Genomic DNA, 12,751 nt, shown 5'->3' on the forward strand with positions numbered 1-12,751 from the left:
CGCCTCTTTTCTGGGCGTATTATTCTTCTTTTTCTTCTTTTTTTTCGTCTAATGCATACCCCATCAGTGCAGCAATGCTTATTCAATACCGCCAGCAGATGGAGACACTGGGGGATAATTTTCTAAGGATTTATACTGATTTTTCCTGTCTGAATTTGTCGCACAGAAAGTTGCAGGCCAAATATGTGTGACATTTCTGCGACTTTAGCTTCTAGAGCATTTTTACAACATTATACATAGGTGCTGAATACATAAAAAGCGACTGTTCAGCGACAGACAAGTCGCATCGGCTGAAAGTAGGCCAGAATGTCAGTCCATGTTGGAGCAGGTTTAGATACAGTCTAAAGCATAGATCTCAAAGTCTGTGCACAGAATTTAGCAAGGGCCTCGCACCTTCTGATGCATCAGGTAGGTGCACAATAGCATAGCCTAACCCTCTGTACTTTGGTCTATATTGATGCGGGACATAGACAGCCAGCTGATGACCAATCCATTAGTGCAATGGATGGCTGGAAGCATTTGTCTTTGCCTTTGCAATACCACAGAAGCAATGCATGGTCAATGTACAGCAATGACACACCTGTGTGAACAGCCAGGAGACCCCCCCCCCCCCATGTTATGTTACATAGTTGCATAGTTAGTACGGTCGAAAAAAGACATATGTCCATCACGTTCAACCAGGGAATTAAGGGGTAGGGGTGTGGCGCGATATTGGGGAAGGGATGAGATTTTATATTTCTTCATAAGCATTAATCTTATTTTGTCAATTAGGAACATTCAGCACCCACCCGCTATCAAGGCAGCTGCCTATCATGTCATGCCCTACCTGCACAGGTGTGCTGGCTACTCAAATGATCCAATTAAGGAGGCCATTTAGTCAGCAGCAGCAGAAGTCCTGTGCCTGGACGCTCCAACAGGGGCCAGACACAAGCAGAAGCAGAAGCAGCAGCAGCACCACCTTTTGTTTTTTGGCTGCAGCAGCAGCAAGGCCCACAGGGCTGGCTAGCTGGCTAGCCAGCAAGCAGGTAGCAATGAAAGTAGGAATCTTTCTTTTTAACCCTGTAAGGGGGTGGTGCACTGTACCCGAAGATACTGCCATATCGGGTCAATGCATAGGGCGACGGAAGCAAGCTTCGAAATCGGCCCCCGTTCTCAAAAATCCATTTAATATATGGTCCCCAGATAGGGGACGTATCAGATATTAAACTGATAAGAACAGATACTACACTTGATCTTAGCCAAAAGGCCGAGAAGCGATAACCGTGAAAGGGGCGGGCCCAACAAGGTCCCCTTCATGGGCACTATCACTGCTTGCTGTCAGGGAGGCTGCCAGACAATTTTCCATGCACACTCTGGGCTGGGGGGCAGTCAACCACCAGTACACACAGCAGAACCTAAACCCATACCATTATTGCTAAGCAGCAAGACAGGGGCCCATTGCACTCCCACGGGGCCTTTTTAAATGCAATCCATAACCCGGATTTGCCAGGAACCCTTCTTACTCCTCCTACTTGCATGTGACACTGGGCTTAGGATCTGCATAGGAAACACACACACAAGCACACACCTACCTTTGTTGCCTGCAGATGCCTCCTTGGCTGTCCCCAAACGGTATCAAACCAACACCCACGGGAAGCTGTAAGCATAGAGGACATGCCTGCACCCCATTGGACTTACCTGTGTGGGTTAAATCCGGGTTATTTGACAACCTATGGCGGTGATGGTTCTGCTCAGGCAGAGCAGTGCTGATGCTCCTCATAAAGCTGTCGCTGCTGTGAAGGTTCTAGGTGACATCACAAATCCCTTTGGTTACATACACAACAAAGCTGGGTTGTTGTTGTTTACACTCTGCAAGGCCTGTGGAAGTGAGTGACATCATAGCACTGTAGTTCTGAGGGTTCAAGATGGATGCAACAATCTCCTGTTGCTTCTATGAAGGCCGTAATAGACGACATCACCAAACAGCTCCATAGTCACATACACAGCAAAGGAGAGATGTTGTTTACACCTAGTGATGTCAGTGGTATTGAGTGACATCACAGCACAGTGCTAAGGCTCCTGGGCCTGGACACAGCAGCGGCTGCAATATCTCAACGGAGAATACGTTTATATCTATGTGTGTGTGTGCGCATATATATATATATATATATATATATATATATATATATATATTTCTCCGCCGAAATCACTTTTAAACCCATTTCCACCTTTTTTTCCCTTCTCTTCCTCTTACTTTTTTTTCACGTTTTTTTACGTTTTTCTCCTTTTCGCCTCTTTTCTGGGCGTATTATTCTTCTTTTTCTTCTTTTTTTTCGTCTAATGCATACCCCATCAGTGCAGCAATGCTTATTCAATACCGCCAGCAGATGGAGACACTGGGGGATAATTTTCTAAGGATTTATACTGATTTTTCCTGTCTGAATTTGTCGCACAGAAAGTTGCAGGCCAAATATGTGTGACATTTCTGCGACTTTAGCTTCTAGAGCATTTTTACAACATTATACATAGGTGCTGAATACATAAAAAGTGACTGTTCAGCGACAGACAAGTCGCATCGGCTGAAAGTAGGCCAGAATGTCAGTCCATGTTGGAGCAGGTTTAGATACAGTCTAAAGCATAGATCTCAAAGTCTGTGCACAGAATTTAGCAAGGGCCTCGCACCTTCTGATGCATCAGGTAGGTGCACAATAGCATAGCCTAACCCTCTGTACTTTGGTCTATATTGATGCGGGACATAGACAGCCAGCTGATGACCAATCCATTAGTGCAATGGATGGCTGGAAGCATTTGTCTTTGCCTTTGCAATACCACAGAAGCAATGCATGGTCAATGTACAGCAATGACACACCTGTGTGAACAGCCAGGAGACCCCCCCCCCCCCCATGTTATGTTACATAGTTACATAGTTAGTACGGTCGAAAAAAGACATATGTCCATCACGTTCAACCAGGGAATTAAGGGGTAGGGGTGTGGCGCGATATTGGGGAAGGGATGAGATTTTATATTTCTTCATAAGCATTAATCTTATTTTGTCAATTAGGAACATTCAGCACCCACCCGCTATCAAGGCAGCTGCCTATCATGTCATGCCCTACCTGCACAGGTGTGCTGGCTACTCAAATGATCCAATTAAGGAGGCCATTTAGTCAGCAGCAGCAGAAGTCCTGTGCCTGGACGCTCCAACAGGGGCCAGACACAAGCAGAAGCAGAAGCAGCAGAAGCAGCAGCAGCACCACCTTTTGTTTTTTGGCTGCAGCAGCAGCAAGGCCCACAGGGCTGGCTAGCTGGCTAGCCAGCAAGCAGGTAGCAATGAAAGTAGGAATCTTTCTTTTTAACCCTGTAAGGGGGTGGTGCACTGTACCCGAAGATACTGCCATATCGGGTCAATGCATAGGGCGACGGAAGCAAGCTTCGAAATCGGCCCCCGTTCTCAAAAATCCATTTAATATATGGTCCCCAGATAGGGGACGTATCAGATATTAAACTGATAAGAACAGATACTACACTTGATCTTAGCCAAAAGGCCGAGAAGCGATAACCGTGAAAGGGGCGGGCCCAACAAGGTCCCCTTCATGGGCACTATCACTGCTTGCTGTCAGGGAGGCTGCCAGACAATTTTCCATGCACACTCTGGGCTGGGGGGCAGTCAACCACCAGTACACACAGCAGAACCTAAACCCATACCATTATTGCTAAGCAGCAAGACAGGGGCCCATTGCACTCCCACGGGGCCTTTTTAAATGCAATCCATAACCCGGATTTGCCAGGAACCCTTCTTACTCCTCCTACTTGCATGTGACACTGGGCTTAGGATCTGCATAGGAAACACACACACAAGCACACACCTACCTTTGTTGCCTGCAGATGCCTCCTTGGCTGTCCCCAAACGGTATCAAACCAACACCCACGGGAAGCTGTAAGCATAGAGGACATGCCTGCACCCCATTGGACTTACCTGTGTGGGTTAAATCCGGGTTATTTGACAACCTATGGCGGTGATGGTTCTGCTCAGGCAGAGCAGTGCTGATGCTCCTCATAAAGCTGTCGCTGCTGTGAAGGTTCTAGGTGACATCACAAATCCCTTTGGTTACATACACAACAAAGCTGGGTTGTTGTTGTTTACACTCTGCAAGGCCTGTGGAAGTGAGTGACATCATAGCACTGTAGTTCTGAGGGTTCAAGATGGATGCAACAATCTCCTGTTGCTTCTATGAAGGCCGTAATAGACGACATCACCAAACAGCTCCATAGTCACATACACAGCAAAGGAGAGATGTTGTTTACACCTAGTGATGTCAGTGGTATTGAGTGACATCACAGCACAGTGCTAAGGCTCCTGGGCCTGGACACAGCAGCGGCTGCAATATCTCAACGGAGAATACGTTTATATCTATGTGTGTGTGTGCGCATATATATATATATATATATATATATATATATATATATATATATATTCTCCGCCGAAATCACTTTTAAACCCATTTCCACCTTTTTTTCCCTTCTCTTCCTCTTACTTTTTTTTCACGTTTTTTTACGTTTTTCTCCTTTTCGCCTCTTTTCTGGGCGTATTATTCTTCTTTTTCTTCTTTTTTTTCGTCTAATGCATACCCCATCAGTGCAGCAATGCTTATTCAATACCGCCAGCAGATGGAGACACTGGGGGATAATTTTCTAAGGATTTATACTGATTTTTCCTGTCTGAATTTGTCGCACAGAAAGTTGCAGGCCAAATATGTGTGACATTTCTGCGACTTTAGCTTCTAGAGCATTTTTACAACATTATACATAGGTGCTGAATACATAAAAAGCGACTGTTCAGCGACAGACAAGTCGCATCGGCTGAAAGTAGGCCAGAATGTCAGTCCATGTTGGAGCAGGTTTAGATACAGTCTAAAGCATAGATCTCAAAGTCTGTGCACAGAATTTAGCAAGGGCCTCGCACCTTCTGATGCATCAGGTAGGTGCACAATAGCATAGCCTAACCCTCTGTACTTTGGTCTATATTGATGCGGGACATAGACAGCCAGCTGATGACCAATCCATTAGTGCAATGGATGGCTGGAAGCATTTGTCTTTGCCTTTGCAATACCACAGAAGCAATGCATGGTCAATGTACAGCAATGACACACCTGTGTGAACAGCCAGGAGACCCCCCCCCCCCCCCATGTTATGTTACATAGTTACATAGTTAGTACGGTCGAAAAAAGACATATGTCCATCACGTTCAACCAGGGAATTAAGGGGTAGGGGTGTGGCGCGATATTGGGGAAGGGATGAGATTTTATATTTCTTCATAAGCATTAATCTTATTTTGTCAATTAGGAACATTCAGCACCCACCCGCTATCAAGGCAGCTGCCTATCATGTCATGCCCTACCTGCACAGGTGTGCTGGCTACTCAAATGATCCAATTAAGGAGGCCATTTAGTCAGCAGCAGCAGAAGTCCTGTGCCTGGACGCTCCAACAGGGGCCAGACACAAGCAGAAGCAGAAGCAGCAGAAGCAGCAGCAGCACCACCTTTTGTTTTTTGGCTGCAGCAGCAGCAAGGCCCACAGGGCTGGCTAGCTGGCTAGCCAGCAAGCAGGTAGCAATGAAAGTAGGAATCTTTCTTTTTAACCCTGTAAGGGGGTGGTGCACTGTACCCGAAGATACTGCCATATCGGGTCAATGCATAGGGCGACGGAAGCAAGCTTCGAAATCGGCCCCCGTTCTCAAAAATCCATTTAATATATGGTCCCCAGATAGGGGACGTATCAGATATTAAACTGATAAGAACAGATACTACACTTGATCTTAGCCAAAAGGCCGAGAAGCGATAACCGTGAAAGGGGCGGGCCCAACAAGGTCCCCTTCATGGGCACTATCACTGCTTGCTGTCAGGGAGGCTGCCAGACAATTTTCCATGCACACTCTGGGCTGGGGGGCAGTCAACCACCAGTACACACAGCAGAACCTAAACCCATACCATTATTGCTAAGCAGCAAGACAGGGGCCCATTGCACTCCCACGGGGCCTTTTTAAATGCAATCCATAACCCGGATTTGCCAGGAACCCTTCTTACTCCTCCTACTTGCATGTGACACTGGGCTTAGGATCTGCATAGGAAACACACACACAAGCACACACCTACCTTTGTTGCCTGCAGATGCCTCCTTGGCTGTCCCCAAACGGTATCAAACCAACACCCACGGGAAGCTGTAAGCATAGAGGACATGCCTGCACCCCATTGGACTTACCTGTGTGGGTTAAATCCGGGTTATTTGACAACCTATGGCGGTGATGGTTCTGCTCAGGCAGAGCAGTGCTGATGCTCCTCATAAAGCTGTCGCTGCTGTGAAGGTTCTAGGTGACATCACAAATCCCTTTGGTTACATACACAACAAAGCTGGGTTGTTGTTGTTTACACTCTGCAAGGCCTGTGGAAGTGAGTGACATCATAGCACTGTAGTTCTGAGGGTTCAAGATGGATGCAACAATCTCCTGTTGCTTCTATGAAGGCCGTAATAGACGACATCACCAAACAGCTCCATAGTCACATACACAGCAAAGGAGAGATGTTGTTTACACCTAGTGATGTCAGTGGTATTGAGTGACATCACAGCACAGTGCTAAGGCTCCTGGGCCTGGACACAGCAGCGGCTGCAATATCTCAACGGAGAATACGTTTATATCTATGTGTGTGTGTGCGCATATATATATATATATATATAGTATATATATATATATATATATATTTCTCCGCCGAAATCACTTTTAAACCCATTTCCACCTTTTTTTCCCTTCTCTTCCTCTTACTTTTTTTTCACGTTTTTTTACGTTTTTCTCCTTTTCGCCTCTTTTCTGGGCGTATTATTCTTCTTTTTCTTCTTTTTTTTCGTCTAATGCATACCCCATCAGTGCAGCAATGCTTATTCAATACCGCCAGCAGATGGAGACACTGGGGGATAATTTTCTAAGGATTTATACTGATTTTTCCTGTCTGAATTTGTCGCACAGAAAGTTGCAGGCCAAATATGTGTGACATTTCTGCGACTTTAGCTTCTAGAGCATTTTTACAACATTATACATAGGTGCTGAATACATAAAAAGCGACTGTTCAGCGACAGACAAGTCGCATCGGCTGAAAGTAGGCCAGAATGTCAGTCCATGTTGGAGCAGGTTTAGATACAGTCTAAAGCATAGATCTCAAAGTCTGTGCACAGAATTTAGCAAGGGCCTCGCACCTTCTGATGCATCAGGTAGGTGCACAATAGCATAGCCTAACCCTCTGTACTTTGGTCTATATTGATGCGGGACATAGACAGCCAGCTGATGACCAATCCATTAGTGCAATGGATGGCTGGAAGCATTTGTCTTTGCCTTTGCAATACCACAGAAGCAATGCATGGTCAATGTACAGCAATGACACACCTGTGTGAACAGCCAGGAGACCCCCCCCCCCCCCATGTTATGTTACATAGTTACATAGTTAGTACGGTCGAAAAAAGACATATGTCCATCACGTTCAACCAGGGAATTAAGGGGTAGGGGTGTGGCGCGATATTGGGGAAGGGATGAGATTTTATATTTCTTCATAAGCATTAATCTTATTTTGTCAATTAGGAACATTCAGCACCCACCCGCTATCAAGGCAGCTGCCTATCATGTCATGCCCTACGCACAGGTGTGCTGGCTACTCAAATGATCCAATTAAGGAGGCCATTTAGTCAGCAGCAGCAGAAGTCCTGTGCCTGGACGCTCCAACAGGGGCCAGACACAAGCAGAAGCAGAAGCAGCAGAAGCAGCAGCAGCACCACCTTTTGTTTTTTGGCTGCAGCAGCAGCAAGGCCCACAGGGCTGGCTAGCTGGCTAGCCAGCAAGCAGGTAGCAATGAAAGTAGGAATCTTTCTTTTTAACCCTGTAAGGGGGTGGTGCACTGTACCCGAAGATACTGCCATATCGGGTCAATGCATAGGGCGACGGAAGCAAGCTTCGAAATCGGCCCCCGTTCTCAAAAATCCATTTAATATATGGTCCCCAGATAGGGGACGTATCAGATATTAAACTGATAAGAACAGATACTACACTTGATCTTAGCCAAAAGGCCGAGAAGCGATAACCGTGAAAGGGGCGGGCCCAACAAGGTCCCCTTCATGGGCACTATCACTGCTTGCTGTCAGGGAGGCTGCCAGACAATTTTCCATGCACACTCTGGGCTGGGGGGCAGTCAACCACCAGTACACACAGCAGAACCTAAACCCATACCATTATTGCTAAGCAGCAAGACAGGGGCCCATTGCACTCCCACGGGGCCTTTTTAAATGCAATCCATAACCCGGATTTGCCAGGAACCCTTCTTACTCCTCCTACTTGCATGTGACACTGGGCTTAGGATCTGCATAGGAAACACACACACAAGCACACACCTACCTTTGTTGCCTGCAGATGCCTCCTTGGCTGTCCCCAAACGGTATCAAACCAACACCCACGGGAAGCTGTAAGCATAGAGGACATGCCTGCACCCCATTGGACTTACCTGTGTGGGTTAAATCCGGGTTATTTGACAACCTATGGCGGTGATGGTTCTGCTCAGGCAGAGCAGTGCTGATGCTCCTCATAAAGCTGTCGCTGCTGTGAAGGTTCTAGGTGACATCACAAATCCCTTTGGTTACATACACAACAAAGCTGGGTTGTTGTTGTTTACACTCTGCAAGGCCTGTGGAAGTGAGTGACATCATAGCACTGTAGTTCTGAGGGTTCAAGATGGATGCAACAATCTCCTGTTGCTTCTATGAAGGCCGTAATAGACGACATCACCAAACAGCTCCATAGTCACATACACAGCAAAGGAGAGATGTTGTTTACACCTAGTGATGTCAGTGGTATTGAGTGACATCACAGCACAGTGCTAAGGCTCCTGGGCCTGGACACAGCAGCGGCTGCAATATCTCAACGGAGAATACGTTTATATCTATGTGTGTGTGTGCGCATATATATATATATATATATATATATATATATATATATATATATATATATTCTCCGCCGAAATCACTTTTAAACCCATTTCCACCTTTTTTTCCCTTCTCTTCCTCTTACTTTTTTTTCACGTTTTTTTACGTTTTTCTCCTTTTCACCTCTTTTCTGGGCGTATTATTCTTCTTTTTCTTCTTTTTTTTCGTCTAATGCATACCCCATCAGTGCAGCAATGCTTATTCAATACCGCCAGCAGATGGAGACACTGGGGGATAATTTTCTAAGGATTTATACTGATTTTTCCTGTCTGAATTTGTCGCACAGAAAGTTGCAGGCCAAATATGTGTGACATTTCTGCGACTTTAGCTTCTAGAGCATTTTTACAACATTATACATAGGTGCTGAATACATAAAAAGCGACTGTTCAGCGACAGACAAGTCGCATCGGCTGAAAGTAGGCCAGAATGTCAGTCCATGTTGGAGCAGGTTTAGATACAGTCTAAAGCATAGATCTCAAAGTCTGTGCACAGAATTTAGCAAGGGCCTCGCACCTTCTGATGCATCAGGTAGGTGCACAATAGCATAGCCTAACCCTCTGTACTTTGGTCTATATTGATGCGGGACATAGACAGCCAGCTGATGACCAATCCATTAGTGCAATGGATGGCTGGAAGCATTTGTCTTTGCCTTTGCAATACCACAGAAGCAATGCATGGTCAATGTACAGCAATGACACACCTGTGTGAACAGCCAGGAGACCCCCCCCCCCATGTTATGTTACATAGTTACATAGTTAGTACGGTCGAAAAAAGACATATGTCCATCACGTTCAACCAGGGAATTAAGGGGTAGGGGTGTGGCGCGATATTGGGGAAGGGATGAGATTTTATATTTCTTCATAAGCATTAATCTTATTTTGTCAATTAGGAACATTCAGCACCCACCCGCTATCAAGGCAGCTGCCTATCATGTCATGCCCTACCTGCACAGGTGTGCTGGCTACTCAAATGATCCAATTAAGGAGGCCATTTAGTCAGCAGCAGCAGAAGTCCTGTGCCTGGACGCTCCAACAGGGGCCAGACACAAGCAGAAGCAGAAGCAGCAGAAGCAGCAGCAGCACCACCTTTTGTTTTTTGGCTGCAGCAGCAGCAAGGCCCACAGGGCTGGCTAGCTGGCTAGCCAGCAAGCAGGTAGCAATGAAAGTAGGAATCTTTCTTTTTAACCCTGTAAGGGGGTGGTGCACTGTACCCGAAGATACTGCCATATCGGGTCAATGCATAGGGCGACGGAAGCAAGCTTCGAAATCGGCCCCCGTTCTCAAAAATCCATTTAATATATGGTCCCCAGATAGGGGACGTATCAGATATTAAACTGATAAGAACAGATACTACACTTGATCTTAGCCAAAAGGCCGAGAAGCGATAACCGTGAAAGGGGCGGGCCCAACAAGGTCCCCTTCATGGGCACTATCACTGCTTGCTGTCAGGGAGGCTGCCAGACAATTTTCCATGCACACTCTGGGCTGGGGGGCAGTCAACCACCAGTACACACAGCAGAACCTAAACCCATACCATTATTGCTAAGCAGCAAGACAGGGGCCCATTGCACTCCCACGGGGCCTTTTTAAATGCAATCCATAACCCGGATTTGCCAGGAACCCTTCTTACTCCTCCTACTTGCATGTGACACTGGGCTTAGGATCTGCATAGGAAACACACACACAAGCACACACCTACCTTTGTTGCCTGCAGATGCCTCCTTGGCTGTCCCCAAACGGTATCAAACCAACACCCACGGGAAGCTGTAAGCATAGAGGACATGCCTGCACCCCATTGGACTTACCTGTGTGGGTTAAATCCGGGTTATTTGACAACCTATGGCGGTGATGGTTCTGCTCAGGCAGAGCAGTGCTGATGCTCCTCATAAAGCTGTCGCTGCTGTGAAGGTTCTAGGTGACATCACAAATCCCTTTGGTTACATACACAACAAAGCTGGGTTGTTGTTGTTTACACTCTGCAAGGCCTGTGGAAGTGAGTGACATCATAGCACTGTAGTTCTGAGGGTTCAAGATGGATGCAACAATCTCCTGTTGCTTCTATGAAGGCCGTAATAGACGACATCACCAAACAGCTCCATAGTCACATACACAGCAAAGGAGAGATGTTGTTTACACCTAGTGATGTCAGTGGTATTGAGTGACATCACAGCACAGTGCTAAGGCTCCTGGGCCTGGACACAGCAGCGGCTGCAATATCTCAACGGAGAATACGTTTATATCTATGTGTGTGTGTGCGCATATATATATATATATATATATATATATATATATATATATATATATTTCTCCGCCGAAATCACTTTTAAACCCATTTCCACCTTTTTTTCCCTTCTCTTCCTCTTACTTTTTTTTCACGTTTTTTTACGTTTTTCTCCTTTTCGCCTCTTTTCTGGGCGTATTATTCTTCTTTTTCTTCTTTTTTTTCGTCTAATGCATACCCCATCAGTGCAGCAATGCTTATTCAATACCGCCAGCAGATGGAGACACTGGGGGATAATTTTCTAAGGATTTATACTGATTTTTCCTGTCTGAATTTGTCGCACAGAAAGTTGCAGGCCAAATATGTGTGACATTTCTGCGACTTTAGCTTCTAGAGCATTTTTACAACATTATACATAGGTGCTGAATACATAAAAAGCGACTGTTCAGCGACAGACAAGTCGCATCGGCTGAAAGTAGGCCAGAATGTCAGTCCATGTTGGAGCAGGTTTAGATACAGTCTAAAGCATAGATCTCAAAGTCTGTGCACAGAATTTAGCAAGGGCCTCGCACCTTCTGATGCATCAGGTAGGTGCACAATAGCATAGCCTAACCCTCTGTACTTTGGTCTATATTGATGCGGGACATAGACAGCCAGCTGATGACCAATCCATTAGTGCAATGGATGGCTGGAAGCATTTGTCTTTGCCTTTGCAATACCACAGAAGCAATGCATGGTCAATGTACAGCAATGACACACCTGTGTGAACAGCCAGGAGACCCCCCCCCCATGTTATGTTACATAGTTACATAGTTAGTACGGTCGAAAAAAGACATATGTCCATCACGTTCAACCAGGGAATTAAGGGGTAGGGGTGTGGCGCGATATTGGGGAAGGGATGAGATTTTATATTTCTTCATAAGCATTAATCTTATTTTGTCAATTAGGAACATTCAGCACCCACCCGCTATCAAGGCAGCTGCCTATCATGTCATGCCCTACCTGCACAGGTGTGCTGGCTACTCAAATGATCCAATTAAGGAGGCCATTTAGTCAGCAGCAGCAGAAGTCCTGTGCCTGGACGCTCCAACAGGGGCCAGACACAAGCAGAAGCAGAAGCAGCAGAAGCAGCAGCAGCACCACCTTTTGTTTTTTGGCTGCAGCAGCAGCAAGGCCCACAGGGCTGGCTAGCTGGCTAGCCAGCAAGCAGGTAGCAATGAAAGTAGGAATCTTTCTTTTTAACCCTGTAAGGGGGTGGTGCACTGTACCCGAAGATACTGCCATATCGGGTCAATGCATAGGGCGACGGAAGCAAGCTTCGAAATCGGCCCCCGTTCTCAAAAATCCATTTAATATATGGTCCCCAGATAGGGGACGTATCAGATATTAAACTGATAAGAACAGATACTACACTTGATCTTAGCCAAAAGGCCGAGAAGCGATAACCGTGAAAGGGGCGGGCCCAACAAGGTCCCCTTCATGGGCACTATCACTGCTTGCTGTCAGGGAGGCTGCCAGACAATTTTCCATGCACACT

The 12,751-nt window shown here is 46.2% G+C and overlaps 6 non-coding genes across 6 annotated transcripts; all 6 read right to left on the minus strand.

The window, feature by feature from the left end:
- Window positions 1–1,067: 1,067 nt before the first annotated feature.
- On the minus strand, window positions 1,068–1,258 carry LOC130314402 (U2 spliceosomal RNA). Its single transcript, XR_008862101.1, has one exon. It is a non-coding gene; the product is annotated as a U2 spliceosomal RNA (small nuclear RNA).
- A 2,087-nt stretch (window positions 1,259–3,345) lies between these two features.
- Window positions 3,346–3,536, minus strand: LOC130314404 (U2 spliceosomal RNA). The gene has a single exon (XR_008862102.1). It is a non-coding gene; the product is annotated as a U2 spliceosomal RNA (small nuclear RNA).
- A 2,091-nt stretch (window positions 3,537–5,627) lies between these two features.
- LOC130314405 (U2 spliceosomal RNA) lies at window positions 5,628–5,818 on the minus strand. Its single transcript, XR_008862103.1, has one exon. It is a non-coding gene; the product is annotated as a U2 spliceosomal RNA (small nuclear RNA).
- Window positions 5,819–7,906: 2,088 nt separating this feature from the next.
- Window positions 7,907–8,097, minus strand: LOC130314406 (U2 spliceosomal RNA). The gene has a single exon (XR_008862104.1). It is a non-coding gene; the product is annotated as a U2 spliceosomal RNA (small nuclear RNA).
- Window positions 8,098–10,188: 2,091 nt separating this feature from the next.
- On the minus strand, window positions 10,189–10,379 carry LOC130314408 (U2 spliceosomal RNA). The gene has a single exon (XR_008862106.1). It is a non-coding gene; the product is annotated as a U2 spliceosomal RNA (small nuclear RNA).
- A 2,087-nt stretch (window positions 10,380–12,466) lies between these two features.
- Window positions 12,467–12,657, minus strand: LOC130314409 (U2 spliceosomal RNA). The gene has a single exon (XR_008862107.1). It is a non-coding gene; the product is annotated as a U2 spliceosomal RNA (small nuclear RNA).
- Between the last annotated feature and the right edge of the window lie 94 nt (window positions 12,658–12,751).

The sequence above is a fragment of the Hyla sarda genome, unplaced genomic scaffold (assembly GCF_029499605.1).
Source record: "Hyla sarda isolate aHylSar1 unplaced genomic scaffold, aHylSar1.hap1 scaffold_1818, whole genome shotgun sequence".
Taxonomy (NCBI): domain Eukaryota; kingdom Metazoa; phylum Chordata; class Amphibia; order Anura; family Hylidae; genus Hyla; species Hyla sarda.